Genomic DNA, 17937 nt, shown 5'->3' with positions numbered 1-17937 from the left:
AGCACCACAGAAGGTCCCCGGGCCGGGAGTGACCCTGAGCACAGCTGGGTGTGGCCCCAAAACAAGACAGGAAGGAAGGAGTTAAGTCAGTGCCCCCGAGTTGCCCTCCTTTGCGTGAACAGACCAAAAGTGCCGCCAACCTCACTGAGTGCACCAACACTCACTTTGGAGGGGACCGGAGCCCCGGGGGGCCGCCCACGTGGGGAACAGTGCCTTAAGTGCACGGCCAGTGCTCGACTCAGGAGCAGAAATGAGGTGTTGCGGTTTACACTGACACTTGCCTAGGGAGCAACTGTCCCAAGGGTCAGCACCCCCCCCCCCGCCCCCGCCGCCCTTGCAGCTTCCGGGTCTTTCCGGGAGGGAGAGAACAGCCACACTGGAATGCCACACTCTTGGCCCTGGGCTCAGCATGCCCCTGTGAGTCACAGACGCCTGGGGCCATCTCTAGTTATGACCCCCATGGGTCCTTCTCTGGTGAGGAGATGGGCTAGAGGGGTCCCAAGTCAGACCCAAGACCCCCATGCTCTGACCCTTTCTACCCAGAGAAGCATGTCAGGTCGGCATAAATGGACTATCCGGGAACGGGCCCTCATCTGGGAGCATAGACCCTCCAATGTGCTGTGTGACTCTGGGCTCGTTGCTTGCCTTCTCTGGGCTGGGCAGCCTTGTCTGAAACAAAGGGGGCCTTCAGTGAAACCGACTGAGTCCTTCCCAGCCCTGCATGGCAGGTCTCTGTGGTCAGACCCAGCCCTTCCCCACCCTCCCAGCCCTGGGCAGCGAGCACGTGGCTGGTGGGCCTTAGATCTGGTGGTTCACAGACCCAAGGCCTGGGTCACCACCAGAGAATAGAGAGAGACTTGCTGTGGTGGCAGAGGGAGCCCTGGAGTGACACGGGGCCTCTCGTGACCCCTAACCAGGACTGGCCGCTGACGCACTGCGGTTTCCGAGAACGGGGAGGGGCGTGCGCGCAGTCACTCTGCAGTGCCCGGTGCTCTCTGCCCCTGCTGGCCTTCTACCCCTCCCTCCTGCACCACACGGGGCCCCGGAGCCCCTCAGTCGTGCGTCCCCACCGTGGCCGGGCCCACCGCAGCCTCTGCTGCTGCATAGACACTTGCTCACGTTTCCAGGCAACAGACGCTGCCGAAACTGCAGCCCACCCTGACACGCCTCGGGGGGCTCTGGCTGCACGGAGGCAACATGTCGGGACGGGACAAGGCCGAGCGGCATGACCCGAGAGGAGCAATGAGGCCCCCGCGGTGAGGAGTGCCAGAAGGCACACGGACGAGGAGGAGGAGGTGACTCAGTGGCGCTGGACAGACAGACGCGGAGACGTGAGGTCCTTCGGGGGTCCCGTCCCATACGGCCTCCGCTTCTGTAGCTGCTGGTCAGAGCCGCCGTGCCTGGCTGATGACCCAGGGGCACGCTCTGCTCTGAATCAAGACTGGGTCAGTTCCCCCGGCCCCCCCGCACTGAAACCCCCGCCCCCCGCCATGGCACGACTCTCCAGGCACCTTCCAGGACGCACAAGCACTCCCCTGAAACAAGATTTCTGCTGCCACCATGGTCAGCCACCACCCAAAATACAGGCTCATTCGCGGGGTTTAGTGGCCTTAAATTCATAATCCTCCAGCGCAAAGAGAGTCAGAGAGACAGGCCCAGGGTTCACAGCTAGGGGCTACCCTGGGCCTTGGGGGCCCCCCAGATCCAGGGGGCTGCCAGTTCCCCACTGCACACTGGGTCTCCTTCCTCAGGGCGTCCCCTCCAGGCCTTGGTGCCCTGGGGTCCTGCCTGCAGAAGCCCACGGCCACAGCCCTTCCCTAGTGCCTGAAAGCGGGTAGAAGGCGGCTTGCCCGCCCACTCCCCAACGGGGCCCAGAGGGAGAGACGGGCGGGCAAGGCAGAGAGCTAAGCCATCACTCATCTCCTGAGGGTGACCCCGCAGAGGCCAGGCAGCGCCCTTGAAGCTCCCCGACACTCTCTCACAGCAGGGGGCGAGGGGACAGGGGAGGAGGCGGCTGGAGCATCCACTTCCCTGGGCCTCGGTTTCCCCTCCATGAAATGGAAAGGGCGTTACAAAGCTGTGGGGGCTGAGGGTTGGAGAGATCGAACAGGGGTTAAGGTGTCTCCTCGCATGCCTGGGTTGGAGCCCCGGCACCCCACAGGGTCCCCCACACCCCCCAGGAGCGATTCCTGAGCTTAGAGCCCGGAGTGAGCCCTGAGCACCGCCGGGTGTGGGCAACCCCCCAGAAGAAGAAGGAGCTGTGTGGGCTCAAGGGGCTGGCATGGGCCAGAAACCTGCACTGAAGTAACGGGGCGTCCACGGCCGTGGGCTGAGGGGACCCTGGCGACCCCCCACGGCCAGCCCTGCAGCTTTCCCTAATTTGGCCACAGTGCCAGTCTGGCAACCTCGGGAGGGAGAGTCTAATTGCTGAAAGAATGAAAAGCCTCAAGACACATTTATTCCCTAAATAAATTCTGCAGTTTAAATTATAAACAAGAACAAAACAAATTAAGGGTGCTGGTAACTAAGTGGGAGCGATTTCATCTGTTAAATTTGACAAAATAATTATAAAGCTACTACCCGGTTCACCAGATCCCCACACACTTCACTCAGTACGTTGGACAGTGGAGGTATTTGCTTTATTAATTGCCTCATGTATTTTCCTCGGCAAAATGTCCAGACAGACCCCCCCCCCCCCCATGCACGCCTCCCCACCCCCGAAAACTGACAACAAGGCCTTAGAGGAGGGCAGGCTACTTCTCCTGCACCCACTCCAGGAAGTGAGCCTCAGTGAAAAGTGATTGGTTTATTTCATTTGTTTTGGGGGGCCACACCCAGGGGTGCTCAGGGCTTACTCCCGGCACTGCTCTCAGGGATCACTCCTGGGGGGCTCGGGAGACCAGATGGGGCACCAGGGATGGAACCCGGATTGGCCCTGGGCAAGGCCAGCATGCTGCCCACTGGCTTCCCGCCCCGATCCATGAAAGATGGCTGGCTTTGAAGGGTGCCAGCTGGCGCGTGCCCAGACATCAGGAAACCGCCCCAGACAAGGGCTAAAACGAGCCCCGCGTCCAAGCAGAGAGAGATTCTGGGTGCTTCTCATGTTCTGCTCGTTCTCCGTCAGCCCCGGCAGGTTCCACGTGATGCTCTCGGCTCTAACACAGCCCCCCGAGACCTGCAGCAGGCGGGTGCCGTCTGGGGGTCCAGGCCGGTACCCTGCTGCAGGTCAGGGGCTAAGACAGAGGGGCAGCCTCAGTTATTGTGTCCTCACGGCACAGACCTGCTCACCTCTAAGGGCCGTGAGGAAGCAGAATGCATGAGCCCCATGTCTGTGGTTTCCTGAGTTTCACCCCTTCCTCCTCTAAAGTGTCATCGTACCCCGAGGAAATGGGCAGGACAGGCTCCGTGTCCCATCTCTGGGCCGAGGGCTGAGGCTTGGGAATGGAAAGAAGCAGAGGGCATGCAGAGACCAGCCCCCAACAGAGGCTAGAGGGCCCATGGATGGTGGGTGGGGGACTTGCCCAAGGTCACACGGGGTCCCTTAGTAAGCGTGGATGGGCACAGTGAGGGCCACTCAGGGGCCATGGTGGTCCATTTGGGGACACTTGAACTTTATATTTAGGAACATGAGTGTTATGACAATTGTTGCTGATGTTCCAACTAGCTTTATTGACCCGCATCTGACACCAGAAGATCATGGGCCCTGTAGCACAAAAAATGGATTAAATATTTTCGAGAGAACAACTGGAAGCTTCTCAGGGGTAACAGGAAGTAGCTAGTGGCAGTCGAATAAGAAGCTAGAGAAGTTCCTTCTACGACCTGGTGAAGGTGACGGGGATCTCTAACAGTAAGGTGGAAGAAAAGGGACTCTTTAAAAAGTCAAGGCAAGGGCACTTAGGTGGTGACTGGCTTGGGGCGAAAGAGACAGTTATGACCCAATATCTCTTCTTCACAGGTAGAAGCCCCCAGGAATGAGCAAATGCAAAAATACAGGAACTTAGTTTTTCTAGCCAGGAGAATGACCAATAAACACAGATGTAAAAGACATGCATTCTCTATAAGAAATGCCTTTAATGAGGAAGATAACTGCCTCCCTCCCTCTGACTAGAAGGGAGGTGGGATGGCTGGAAGTCCAGCAGCCTTCTTGAGCTACGGAGGAAGGACTTCTGTGGCAGAAATGCAGGACACCCAAGGAGGAGGAATCATGGGTCCCTGAGGTCCACGTCAAGCTCCATACCGGCTTGGACCAATTCCTCTTCCTACCTTCTTTTATGTAACAAAGAAACTCCTATTTTGTTGAAGTTACTGTTACTGTGCTTCCTGTCATTTTTGCAGCCTCAAATGAACACCAATCGATAAGAGTCCTGGGGGATAAATCAGAGAAGCAGAGAAAAATGGGGGACAGCAGAATGCACCGGAACAGACCCGATGTCAGGGGCATTTAGGGTGGGCACTGTGCCTGGACACGCAGCCTGAACAGCGCCCTCCCCCCAGGGTCATCATCTCCTCCTTCCTTTGAACTGCCCTTCCCGTAATTTTCTTGCCCATTTCCAATGTATTCACCTTGGAGGTGCCAGAGGGGTGACCTTAGAATGAACCAGGTCACATTTCTCTCCTATCCAAACCTCTTCCCGAGTCCCCCACTGCGCCTGGCCTCAGCCCCTCACAGCCACACGGCCCCACTACTGGCCTGGTGGCCCTCTCGCTGGGGGCCCACCCATAGACTCTCTTTCCCGTCACTCCTCGCCCCGCCACCCTGCCCCAGCTCAGGACGCGGCTGTTTCCCCGCCCTGAGAAGCCGTCTGCAGGCGGCTCGCTGCTCCTCGCTGCCACACGGCTCCTCCCGGGCGACTTTCCAACCCTCCCAGCCCCGGGTCCCTCTCCAGCCCCGGGTCCCTCTCCAGCCCCACGGCTTTCTAAAGCCATTCATTGCAGTCTTGTTTTTCTCTCCTTCACAGCACAGATGATAGATTTAAATTGACATGCTTATTTGTTTCTTTACTTGTCATCCGCTCTGGGCTTTCGCGGTAGCCCAGAAGCCCTTGAGGGAAACAAATCAAGTGCGTTTACTCCCCGAGGTATGGCGCACGGCGAGCACAGTGTCCGGAGCTGGCATAACTCGATAACCATTAATAGCGTTATTATGACTTAGCAAGCCCTCGCAGGACGCTTCCCCCTCCAGGGAAAGGCCCGGCTCCACGTCTGGACTGGGCACTGCCCACAGGGGAGGGGACACGTCCCTGAAGGACAGGCCCGAGGGGAGGGGGTCCTCAAAGGAAGTGGTTCCATCGGAGGGAAGGAGCTGGGAAGGACAGGGACAGGGTGGTCTAGAGTGGGACAGTGACCACAGCTGCCATGACCCGGAGCTGCTCCAGCAATTCCTGTGCAAGGGCCTGCAAAGCCCTGACCATCGCTCCTGTTACCTGGGAAACAGAGGCAGGGAACTGCGCCCAGGCCTGACTCCCCACAAGCTGCAGCTGGAGTCGGGAGCCCCCTGCCTGGCCCCTGCATGCATGGAAACTGCACCCCCTTCCCTCAGCCGCAGCTCCCAGCAGGAGGTGGACTGTGGGGGGGGTTATCCCAGCAGGAGGTGGACTGTGTGGGGGGGGTTATAGCCGTGAGGGTGGAAGGGCCTTCATGTCCGTCCTGAGGGGAAGCCAAGGAGAGGGCACTGCTGAGAGCTTCAGGCCTTTGCAGCCTGGTGCCAGCCTGCCCAAGGTCACCAACTAGCACGAACACCAGAGCGCTGCAGCGCTAACTTTGCACCAACACCATGCATGTTAGGGCTGGAGCAACAGCACAACGGGCCGGGCACTTGCCTTATAAGCTGCCAACCCCTGCTCGGTCCCCAGCACCCTATCTGCTCTCCTGAGCCCGCCAGGAGTGGTCCCTGTGTGCAAAACTGGAGCAAGCCCCTAGCATCACCAGGTATGGCCCAAAAACCCAAACAACAAAAACCCCATACATATTATCACTTTTACAACAACACTACCTAAATGATAACCTTTTTATTTAAAATTTATTTTAATAAATAATTTGGAGAATAAAAATGAAGTAATGAAGAAAGGCAAAAATAATAAATCACTCACAGTTTATAATGAAAGAAAAATATAACTGGGGGGTCTCTATCTTGGAATACTTTCTTTTACTCTTGCTATTATATCTTAATTAATATATTTAATTTTGAATTATGGAAAACATTTTGCACTGAATTTTTTGGTTCTGATTTTTAGTGTTCATATTATTTCATGAATAATAAGATGCTAATCCTAAGAAAAGCAAAAGAATCTCTGAGCACAGAGCCAGGAATAAGCTCTGCTGAGCATTGCTGGGTGTGGCTCCAAGTCAACACACACACAGACACACACACACACACACACACAAGAAGAAAAGAAGTCACATAATTTTAATTGAAGTACCACTTTGTTGTGGAATAAAAGTGTTTTATTTCCTTTTTTAAAAGAAAAATTCACCTAATATCAATTGCTTTTCCAGCGTCATCACTATGACACAATTTCAAGGGAATTCTCAAAATGTACGGGGAATGAAGGAGCAGAAATGGTATATTTTCACCTTATATATATAGGCTTAGCACTATTTTCTAAACACTACATCCACTTCTGATAAGGAAAAAAGAAAGTTTTTTTAAGGTTTTTTGTTTACTTGTTTTTGTTTTTTTCTTTTTGAGTCACACCCGGTGATGCACAAGGGGTTACTCCTGGCTCATGCACTCAGGAATTACTCCTGGCGGTGCTGAGGGGAAGGGGTACCATATGGGATGCTGGGAATCGAACCCGGGTTGGCCATGTACAAGGCAAACACCCTACCCGCTGTGCTATTGCTCCAGCCCCTTAAGGTTTTTTTTAAGGTACTCATTTCCTGAATACTTCAATCTTTCATTTTCTAAAACTTATAATTTAATAGTATAACCTCAAACACCTCAATAAAATATTTTTTAACATTCTAAAAATAAATAAACTTAAGGGAGGTCCCTAGTCCACACCTGCTGGGAAGGCAAAGCTTCCCCCCAGTCCCCCTCCCCGCTGCCCTGTCACCCAACTGTGACTCTTGGCCATACCTGGCAGGGCTCAGTGCGGGGTGGGGAGTGTCGGGATTCAAACCAGGGTCACAGATGCAGCCACATGCCAGGCCAGTCCCCGCCTTGTGCTGGCCCTTCTCGGCAGGACACGCTGGGCAGGGCCAGGCCACGGGCTCCCGGTGGAGCAGTGACCAGCTGTGCTCGAGCCGTTGGCACCTCAGGGCACATTCCCACATGGCTGCCCCCCCTCTTGTGCAAGGGTGACAGGGCAGGGCAGTAGGCAGGTGGCAGGGCTTGCAGTGGGGCGTAGGCCCTCTCCAGGAGGTTCCTGCAGGAAAGTGGCCCCTTCCCGTCCTCCTCCTGGCCCAGGAGTCCAGTCTGCACAGAGCGGGTGAAGCTCACGGTGAACTCGCCCCCCCCTCGGGGCCGAGCCGGGCCCAGCCACCAGCTCACTGCCGGGAGGCTGGGGAACGCCAAGGGTGGACGATCGCTCAGAGCGGCTGAGCCCCTGGACGCTTGGTGCAGGCTTTGGGGATGTCCCCTGCAGGCCAGAGTCTGCACTGCGGGGGGAGGCCGGGAGAGTCCCAGAACTGAGCAAATACCTACCAGCCAGAACGCTGTCCCAGCTGAGGGGACACAGGTTTCCAGTCTTGTCACCCCACAAACAGATGCAGCTGCCTCAGCCCTGCCCGTGCCCACACTCTCCCTCCGGGTCCCCTCCCCCACTCCACTGCACCGCCCTTCACACAGGGCCCAAGCGTGAGACCAGGCCCCCGAGCTCTGGGCTGCCCAATGCAAACACCTTCTCTTCTACATCTAGCAAGGGATGTGCCTCTGGGCAGGACTGAAGCGGTCTGGAATGGCCGTGTCTAGGATGTAGTTCTCACACCCCTGCTGAGAGTCTGGCTGAGCCTTCTCAAGCTGAGCAAAATGGGGCCGGAGCCGTGATACAGCGCGGAGGGCGTTTGCCTTGCCTGTGGCCCATCTGGGTTCAATCCCCAGCATCCCATATGGTCCCCTGAGCACCGCCAGGAGTGATTCCTGAGTGCAGAGCCAGGTGTAAGCCTGAGCATTGCTGGGTGTGCCGCCCCCATCTCAAAAAAAAAGGCTGAGCAAAGAAATCTGCATTGGGTGGGGTCCCCTGAAAGTCAAACCCTGCAGGCAGACTCTTCACCTGGGCAGGGTGGGGAAAGTACTTGCCTTGCATATGCCCGGCCCAGATTTGGTCCCTGGCATGCGGTAGGTGCCCCACACCCTCCCAGGAGTGATCCCTGAGAACAGCTGGGTGGGCCTGGGTGGGACCCGCCCCCCACCTCAAACCATAAATAAGTTAGACTGCTCACCTCCCAGCTCACCTCCGCGCCTGAGTTTAGAATGTCACGGGCTGGCAGAGTGCTTGGCACTGGCACTAGAAACAAGGAATGGCGTCTGGGGCTCAGAGCACTTTCATGCCACACTTGGAGTTGAGAGTCTCACCGACTGCCCTCAGTCCTCACTGCCCCCGGCCGTTCACTCAGTAGTAGCGACAGTCTCGTACTCAACGTCAATAACAGGCACGGAGAAACCCATCCCGGTTGCCACGGAGGGTCAGAGCACATGGAAACGCCGTGGTCTGGGGCAAGGGGGCAGTCGGGCTGGGAGAGTGCCCGAGGGCAAGGGAGGGAGAGGAGGAGGAGAAGCAGCCCCTGGGCGCAAGGGACACCCATGGAGGGGTGATCCTGGAGTTGGGAGGGGGGTGCCCCCAGCTGGCCTTGCCCACCAATTCCCCACCTGCTCTGCGGCCGCCCTCCCTGCGCCCCCTGGCGGAGAGAGCCTGGCTCTGCCGGTTAAAGCCCCTTCCCACGGCCTTGGCGGTGGCGGCTGAGAACCTGCAGTTTCTCAGAACCAGGGGAGGGGCTGCCCAAGGCGCACAGGGCGGGAGCGGAGGAGCACCCTCGGGCCACCGGCTGCCCCCGCAGAGCTCCTGCTGCAGCTGCAGAGTGTTGAAGCAATTTTTTGCCTTTTTTTTTGGGGGGGGGGAGGGGTTGGGCCACACTTGGCAGTGCTTAGGGGCTACTCCTGGTGCTCTCTGGGGACTGTGTAGTGCAGAGGATGGAACCCAGGACTCCTGCATGCAAAGCACGCGCTCCAGCCACTGAACCATCTCTCTGGCCCCAGCCCAAGCAATTTCCATGCATATCAAATATTCATGTTTTCTTATTGGTGACAACTTCTGTGTGCTCCTTCTGCAACTATTCACAGCTACCTTCCTGTCTCCTTCCAAAGGTCCAGGATACTTAGACTGTTCTTAATTTTCACCAGATGAAACTGTGGCTGGACCTTTGTTCCATCTCTGCCCCCACAGCTGGGCTGGTCAGACTGGAGCATCACGACCCAAATGGAGTCTGAAACACTTCCTCGAAGGAGAGTTACAGACTTGGAAAGGCTGCTCTGACTTACTGTTGTTTCTAGAAAAGTGATGTTGATTTTCCTCCTTGCCATCAGTGTGAGAAAAACAACCCACCCACCCATCACAAATAAACACAAATTTGTGCTGCGTTCTCCAGCACAAAAAATTATATTTAAATTTTTGCCAATTCCAGAGGGCAAAAAGTTTCAAATTGTACTTGTCTTTTTTTAGAGCATAGTTGAATATATATGGTGTTCTATTGTATTGTTATTTTTCAATTTTTTTCTTTGTGGGTATCTACCATTAATCTTAGACCATTTTTTAAATCAGCTTTTCTGATTGGTTTCTGAAACTGCTTCCTGTACTGGGGATATTTACCTCATGTCATGTTTGTTGGAAATATTTTTTTCTAGTGTCACATTTGCTTTTAAAGATGAGTTTATGTTTTTGAAGAAGAGAAATCTAAAACCATGAGCATGACATGATCACGTACCTGAGGCTTTTCTTTCTGTTTCTTCTCATCTGAGACTTTATGCTTAATAGATCTCTCCCACCTCAGGACTGATTAAATATTCACTTTCTTTTCTGGAGTCTGTTCATGGTTTCTTCTTTCACATCTGACTATTTAATCCACCTGGAATTAATTTTGGTGGCTGGTGAGAGGTAGGAGTCTAATTGGATTTTTTCATCCAAGTATCCAATCTCCATATTAACATTGATGGAATAATGCATTACTTCTTCTTTTTTTTCTCATATGTTGGCTTTTTGTTTTATTCTGGTTTGGAGGCCACGCCTGGCCGTGCTCAGGGCTTATCCCTGGCTCAGGGGACCAGATAGGGTACCAGGGATGGAATCTGGGTAAGACCCACGCAGATAACTGACTTAACCCTTGTACTGTATCTCTAGCCCCATAATACATTTTAATTCCTAGTAGCACAATTTCCCTCAATGGTCTTCTCTTTTAAAAATATTTAAGCTATTCTCACTTATTTAAAGAAGCATCTCAGGATCCACAGTTATTCCTCCCTTTCTAATTATTTTTGTGTTTCCTTTCTCAATTATATTTATTAGAACTTGGTCTCTATAAATTCTTTATTATTTTTTTAATTAACTAATTTCTATTTTTGTCTTTATGATAAACTTAAACCATTCCCTGAACTTTTTTTTTTCCTGTAACAAATTCTGCTTATGTTCTTTTTTTGGTTGTTTTTTTTTTGGGGGGGGTCACACCTGACAATGCACAGGGGTTACTCCTGGCTCTGCACTCAGGAATCACTCCTGGCAGTGCTCAGGGGACTGGGATGCTGGGAATTGAACCAGGGTCGGCCACGTGCAAGGCAAATGCCCTACCCGCTGTGCTATTGCTCCAGCCCCAAATTCTGCTTATTTTCATTCATCATTTTCTTTTAGTGAAGAACTTCCTTTTTCATCAGATTATAATCGTGGACATACCCCAAGTGTTTGCATACCCCTCAAAGGATTACTTTTTAATTTTATTGTGGCACCGAGATTTACAATTGGTTTCATACATACAGCATTCTAACACCACACTCTTCACCAGTGTCCACTCCCCACTCACTCTCAGTCATACCCATCCACAACACCCCCCACCCCCGTCGTCTTCCTGCCCCCTCCTGCCTCCAGGTCTCTCCACCATGGTGATCCCAGTTCTACAGACGAGCTCTCAGGTCCTGTGCTCTGGGCAACCTGTTATCCCCCTGCTATGCTTCTTTATATCCCAGACATGAGCTGTATCTGTCCCTCTCTTCCGGCTCTAGATCCATCCACGTGGTGGCGAATTGTATGATTTCAACTTTCCTTAACGCCAAGTAGGATTCACTGTGTACCTTTGTCCATAGTTTCTTTGTCCCTGTTCTTGGACACTTGGGTTGTTCCCTGAGATTGGCCACTGCAAGTAGCTCTGCAATGAACACAGGAGAGCACATGTTTTTTCTGACTACGGTGTTCGAGCCCTTGGGATAGATGCCAGGAAGTGGAACTGCCGAGGAGTGAGTCCTACAGAAGGCCAATTCTTAGTTTTTTGAAAAGAGTCAATAGTGTTTTCCAAAGACATTGAACTGGGGCTGGAGCAATAGCACAGCGGGTAGGGCGTACGCCTTGCACTCGGCTGACCCAGGTTTGATTCCCAGCATCCCATATTGGCCCCTGAGCACTGCCAGGAGTAATTCCTGAGTGCATGAGCCAGGAGTAACCTCTGTGCATCACCGGGTGTGACCCAAAAAGCAAAGTATAAAAAGAACAAAGACATTGAAGTAGGTGACAGTTCCCACCAGCAATAGACGAGGGATCCACAACTCGAGTTTTAATCTAAAGAGGTATTGCATTGCAATTCTCTAAGCTGTCTCAAATGGTAATTCTGAATAATTCTCTTTCAATTACAACCAAGCTGTAATTGAGGAGAGTGAGTGTCATAAACTTAGATACACACACACACACACACACACGTTTCTTCTCAGTTTAAGTTGGTGTTGGAGGGTATGCCTGAAATTAATTTCTTTCTTTCTTTCTTTCTTTCTTTCTTTCTTTCTTTCTTTCTTTCTTTCTTTCTTTCTTTCTTTCTTTCTTTCTTTTTCTTTCTTTCTTTCTTTTGCTTTTTGGGTCACACCCGGTAATGCACAGAGGTTACTCCTGGCTCATGCACTCAGGAATTACCCCTGGTGGTGCTTGGGGGACCATATGGGATGCTGGGAATCAAACCCAGGTTGGTCATATGCAAGGCAAACGCCCTACCTGCTGTGCTATCACTCCAGCCCCTTCTGATATTTTGAAATATGTGGCAAAAAAATTGATCAATTTGAAATAAATTTCCCACAGATGCATAACACAAAGATATATTATTTTTGGGCTACACAATTTAACATTATGTAATTAAAATAGTACAAATTCAGATTCTCAATCTCCTTTGTTTTTGCCTGTTTTAGTGTGTCTAGTATTTTTTTTTTTTGTTTATATAAATGCTTCCTTTGGACAACTTAATGGTTTTTGCTTTGATTTCAGCTTGGTTTAGAATGAGAATTTCTACTCAACTGCCTTCTGCACTTTACTTACCTAATAAATCTTCGCTATTCATTTCTTTTTCTGGGCCTTTCTGTTGTAAACAATGTAAAATTAAATTCTGCTTTGAAATCCTATCCAAGTAAGAAATAGTGTCCTCTAATAGGGAAGATAGACTCAATTATGTTGATTGTTATGAATTTTAACTTTGGTTTTCTCTCCTCTTTTTTCTTTCTTATTCTAAATCATTCCTGCTTCCTTTATTTTCCTGTCTGTCATGGTTTGTGGGTCTCATCCAGAGATATGGAAATTGCACAATCTCGGGAGAGTGAAGATAGTGGGTGGGGGAGTCTCACACAACTCACTTCCCATTCCTGTGACCCATGGCCCATTGCTGGACTTCTCTGAGCCTCAGTTACCTCCCCAGGACAAGGGAATAACTCTGGCCTCACAAAACTGTGGTCAGATCAAGTGATGCTACTGTTTTCGTTATTGTTAGTTTTTTCATTCTTATTTTTTGTTTGTTTGGGGGCTACACCCAGTGATGTTCAAGGCTTACTCCTGGCTCTGTACTCAGGTATCACTCCTGTTGGGCTTGGGGAACCAAAGCCTGTTGGATCAAACCCAGGTCAGCCGTGTGCAAGGCAAGCACCCTACCCACTGTACTATGCTCTGGCCCCTCATTCCTATTCTCTTCCACAGCAGGCTCATGAATCTAGCATGCTCTTACTAACCCTTTCGAACCTTTTCTTTTCAATGTTTTCATCGTGAGCTTTGCAACCCACGAATTATTATGCAACTATTCTTTTAATTTTCTACTTCGAGGCTTTCCAGCATCCCCTTGTCCTTGGACGTTAGAATGTGGTTGTGCAACCATGCTGAAACGTGCTCTGGGTTTCATGTCCACCCGCTTTGACGCTGCTCAGCTGTCTTCCTCGCACGTGGCTAAGCTCAGCACTGTGATCCTTGCTCGATAGTTGGTACTCACAGTCTACCCAAAGGGCATCTTATTTATCTTCTGCATCCACAAAACTCCAAGAGTGAATTTTGTTTGTTCATACCCAGCGGTGCTCAGGGCTTACTCCTGGCTCTGGCTCAGGGGTCACTCCTGGTGGGTTTGGAGGACCCACTGTGGTGCCAGGGATTCAAACCCAAATCGGCTTCTTGCCCAGCAGTGCCATCACACCTGTGCTATCTCTCTGACCCCCAGGGTGATTTATGATCCTTTTTTTTTTTTAAATCTCTGTATGGGAATAACACTGGGGTGAACCGATATCTCCCAGAATTTTGGGTTTTCCGAATTCTGCTGTGAGTCTGCTGTGTTGCCTGTGTTTCTAGGAGCTACCCTTACCCCTGGCTCTGCACTCAGGGGTCACTCCTGGTGGGCTTGGGGGACTCTATGACAGAGCCCGGGACAGCTGCATGCAAGGCAGGTGCCTACTCCTGGCCATGCTGCCTGCTTCTCATTAGACATCTTCTGCATCTGCAGGAGGGGTTTCTTCTTTCTTAAGCCTGCTTTGATTCAGGCTCCTCTCAGGGCATCCCCTTCCTCCTCCATGCTGCCAATGCCATGCTGTGAATTCATCTTCGACTTAGGAGCGATCTATCACCTTATCTAGAGCCCTGCCTTGGGCTCTCCTCCAGCCTTCGGGCTGGGGGCTCGCCTTCCTCCTGCTCGCAGGGGCCCCGGGCCCTGGCTCTGGACAGGATCAGGATCACCCCAGGCAGTAGGTTGCTTTCCCAGCCTTGTTGACTAGAGCCCTTCCTCTCCCAAATGCCTTCTCTAAGAGGCGTTGGTGGTAGAGTGGTGAGCATAGCTGCCTTCCAAATGCCTTCTCTAGCCAGCGTGGGCCTCAGGTATGGCCCTGGTCCCCGCAGACTATAAAACCACTTTATGATTTTTGCACGGTCACAGTCACACCATCACTCATTTCTCGGGGGCATTCCACAGTCCCCAGATACCCCAAACCAGTGGTTTGCAAACCTTTCAAGGTCACAGACCAGTGAGGACTCTTGAGCTATGGGTCAGTTTATTTAACACGATGCACGTGCATCCCTATCTACTGCAAATCAAACATCATCTTGAGGCTCCCAGTTGTTAGGTGGAAAGAAAAGCAACCACAAACACAAGTTCTGGCGATTTCTTCTCATCAGCCTTGAGGGTCACTCTGCGTGTGTTACCCACTGGTGGTACTGACAGCTCATCTTGGCTCTGCCCAGCGATCAGGGCTCAGCCTGCCTCAGCCCCAAGCCTGTGCTGCCTCTGGCAGCCTCCCTGCAGCTCTCAGAGTCCGAGTCCACTGCCAGAGCCAGCAAGAGGCTGTGGAAAGCGGGGAGAAATGTCTGAGTCTCATTCCCTGATTTCAGGCCGGTGTAGACCTGGATGTCTGAGAGAGAGGCAGGGGAGGGGCGGAAGGACACTTCATTTTCTCTTCCTTTTTTCTTTTTAACTCCTTCAGTTTGGTTTGGGGGTCACAGCTGGTGGTGCTCAGGAGTCACTCCCGGCAGTGCTTGGGGGACCCTAGGCGGTGCCAGGATTTGAGCTGTGATCGGCCAGGTTCAAGGCAAGCGCCTTCAGCCCTGAGATCACTGTGCGGCCCTTTGTTTTCTGCTCCTAGTGGTAGGCATGCATCTCTTTGTCAGTGAGAGGAAGGACAGGACACTGTCCGTGTCCCTCTGGTTCCGGGACCTGATTCCTCATGAAATAGCAACGTGCCGGGAAAGATGAAAATTCACACTGTCAATGCCCATGACCTGAGCAAGCCGGCGGACAGAGCCAGGCACCTGGGGGAAAGAGTCCCAGGGGAGACTGTTCGCCAGGCTGGCAGGTCACCCACCAAAGCTGGCTGGGGTGGCTCCTCCCAGGCCGAGCAGCATGCAAATGGGAGCTGGCAGACCCAGCCCGCCGCGTGCCAGGAAGACCCACGTCCCCAGCCTGCACCGGGCCCTCAGCCAGCAGGGCTGTGCCTGGCATGTGCCAGTGCTCCATGAGGAGGTCCCTCTCCGGCTCTGCGGCTGCCGTGGGCGGTGGGCACGCGGCCAGGAGACTCCCTGAGGATGCCAAGTGCCACTGCCAGCAGCCCCGGGTCACAGGAGCAAGTGTCTCGGTGGGTCCCTGGCGAGCCCAGCTGCCCTCCCCGCGGCGGCGGGCTCTACCTAAGGTCCTCTCCCCTCCCCGGAAGGAGGCCACATGCAAAACCCTTAATGACACACACCAGCCAACCCAAGCCGTGTCTTCTCAAATGCATCTCACTGCTACAGGGATTTCCATAGCAACTTCAGCGGTGTTTGTCTCCCTGCCGAGCAGGCTGAGGGAGTCACTTCACTGGGAGGCAGCCCTGCTTTGGGTTCTGCACACACGAGTCGTTCTAGAACATTCAGGCTGCCCTAGCACCTGGGGCCGTCCCTCCCCCTGGCTATAGGTGCCAGAGACACAGCCACCAGGTGAACAAGTTGGGGGGGCCTCTCTCCTGCCTCGCCCCCCCACCCCTCACTCGGCCCCCACAGCAAATCCTGCTTGGGATTTGCCTCTGGCCGCAGGGTTCCTGCCGCCTCCCCAACCCCACGTGACATGTCACACAGCACTTCCAAGGAACTTCCATCGGGAAGGACAATTCTCATCTAAGCTCATTTAAGCTTGATTCGCAAAGAAATTGCTTGGTCTTTTGAAGAGAAGGGCTTTACTGATTAGGCAGCAAACCTCAGCACAGCTTTTCCACTTTCACAGGCCAGATCCCAGGGGGCGGGCGGCAGGGGGAGGGGGTGGTCGGATGCTGAGCTCGGAGCATGGGGAGTCCACTGGCACTGTTCTGGGGCTCCACTCCAGGGGGAGAAGACAGAGGGGAGTCGGCGGGGAGAAGCCCTCAGAGGCACCCTGCAAGCCCGGGGGTGCCTGGCAGCCGAGAACCCCACAGAGCTGCCTGCTGGGCCACACTTCCCACGCCTGGGCAGGGCAGTCCGAGATGGGGACTGCCCTGCCCAACACCCCCGCAGAAGGAGTAGAACCAGAGCCAGCAGCACCCGGGGGTGGGGGCTGAGGCAGCCCAGTGAGCACCGCGCGCGGACGTCTCTGAACTTCACATAGAGTCAGCCCTGAGGACGCAGAGAAAATTCAGAGCCTGGTGGATGTAGGAAAGCAGCATGTGCATGCCGGGAGTGTCCTCCAGGGCCAGGGGGCTGACCACAGGCGGGGAGTGGCTGGAGCAGCTTCCTCATCAGGGCAGGACGCAGGGGCCGAGCCTGGGCTTCAGACTCAGCATCAAGTTCAAGTTCCAGCTCTACAGGGGCACGCTCTGGGCTCAGGCCTGGCCCTCTACTGTTTCCTCAGCTCTGAACCGAGGGCAGCCGGGCGCCCGGACCACAGGGTCTGGCAAGCAGACGGCGGGAGGCAGGCCCAGGGCCCCTGAGGACGAGGACAAGGCAGGACCGTGGGACCTCAGGCGCACAGCACGTCCCACTGCTGAGAGGGAGATGTGAGCAGCGTGTTTGATTTGCTCACGGCTGTGCCTTTGTCTCACCCTGCCAGGGGCTGGCGGTCACTGTCACGACACAGAGGGAAGCCACCAGGGTGCCGGGGTGGGGGAGGCCGGCCTCACCTCAGAAGCATGGGGGAGAGGGGACAATGTGGCAGCAAATCAGAGGCCAAGGACACACAGTGAAAATTCATCAGCCAAGGACCAAAGGGAAAGTTTAGCAAGAAAAGCATTTGCCTGGCATGTGGCCAACTCAGATTTGCTCCCCGGCACCCCATAGGGTCCTCTGAGCCCCACCAGGAGTGATCTCTGAGCACCGCCGGGTGTGGCCCCCAAACCAAAAGAAACAAAACAAAAACTAGCCATCAACCCTACTTGGGGCAGACTTAATAAAGAACGAATCATGATTGCAGTTCCGCCTGGCAAACGGGGTGACCACACAAGCCAGAGAGGGTTGATCGAGGGAAGAGAAGACCCTGGAGTCTTCTAGGGCTATGCAAGTTCTCTGAGTGCTGTTGGGGGACCCGCAGTAAGCACAGGAGTGGGACTTGGGGGCACAGAGGTCTGCCGTGGCCTCGGGCAGGGCCACACTTGCTCTAATGATGAAGCAGCTTCACGCACCCAAGTGCCCACAGGACCGTGTCAGGGTGGGGCTCAGGCCTCAGCCCCCAGGGAGATGAGGTCATGCTGGGGGCTACGCCAAGTGCCATCACGTCGTGTGCCTCGGGGCCCTTTGAGGCCCCATCTCAGCTGCTCCGCACCCCTGCCCATCCCAGGTCCTATAGCAAAGTTTCTCCACGAGGCTCCGTGGGCCCCACACGAAGGTGCACAGGAATCACGCCGTGACCTTGCTCAAAGCCTGAGACTGCGCCGGGGGCCCAGCTCCCACTGAGATGGACAGAGCTGGTCTGGGCCCAGTCTGGGCAGCTAAGCACCCACAGCGCCCAGCAACCACACGAAGGTCGTTTGTGGGCAGATGCTTCAGAGACAGTCTGGGCTAAATATTCCATCCGGGGCCAGGG

At 53.8% G+C, this 17937-nt stretch overlaps 1 protein-coding gene across 1 annotated transcript in view; it reads right to left on the bottom strand.

Annotated features, from left to right (window-relative positions):
• KCNN3 (potassium calcium-activated channel subfamily N member 3) overlaps window positions 1-17937 on the bottom strand; it is a 155206-nt gene that overhangs the window by 48738 nt on the left and 88531 nt on the right. The window lies entirely within an intron of this gene.

Source organism: Sorex araneus, chromosome 5 (genome assembly GCF_027595985.1).
Source record: "Sorex araneus isolate mSorAra2 chromosome 5, mSorAra2.pri, whole genome shotgun sequence".
In the NCBI taxonomy this organism is placed as follows: Eukaryota; Metazoa; Chordata; class Mammalia; order Eulipotyphla; family Soricidae; genus Sorex; species Sorex araneus.
The sequence above is the reverse complement of the archived record's forward strand: the minus strand, read 5'-3'. Positions and strand labels throughout refer to the sequence as shown.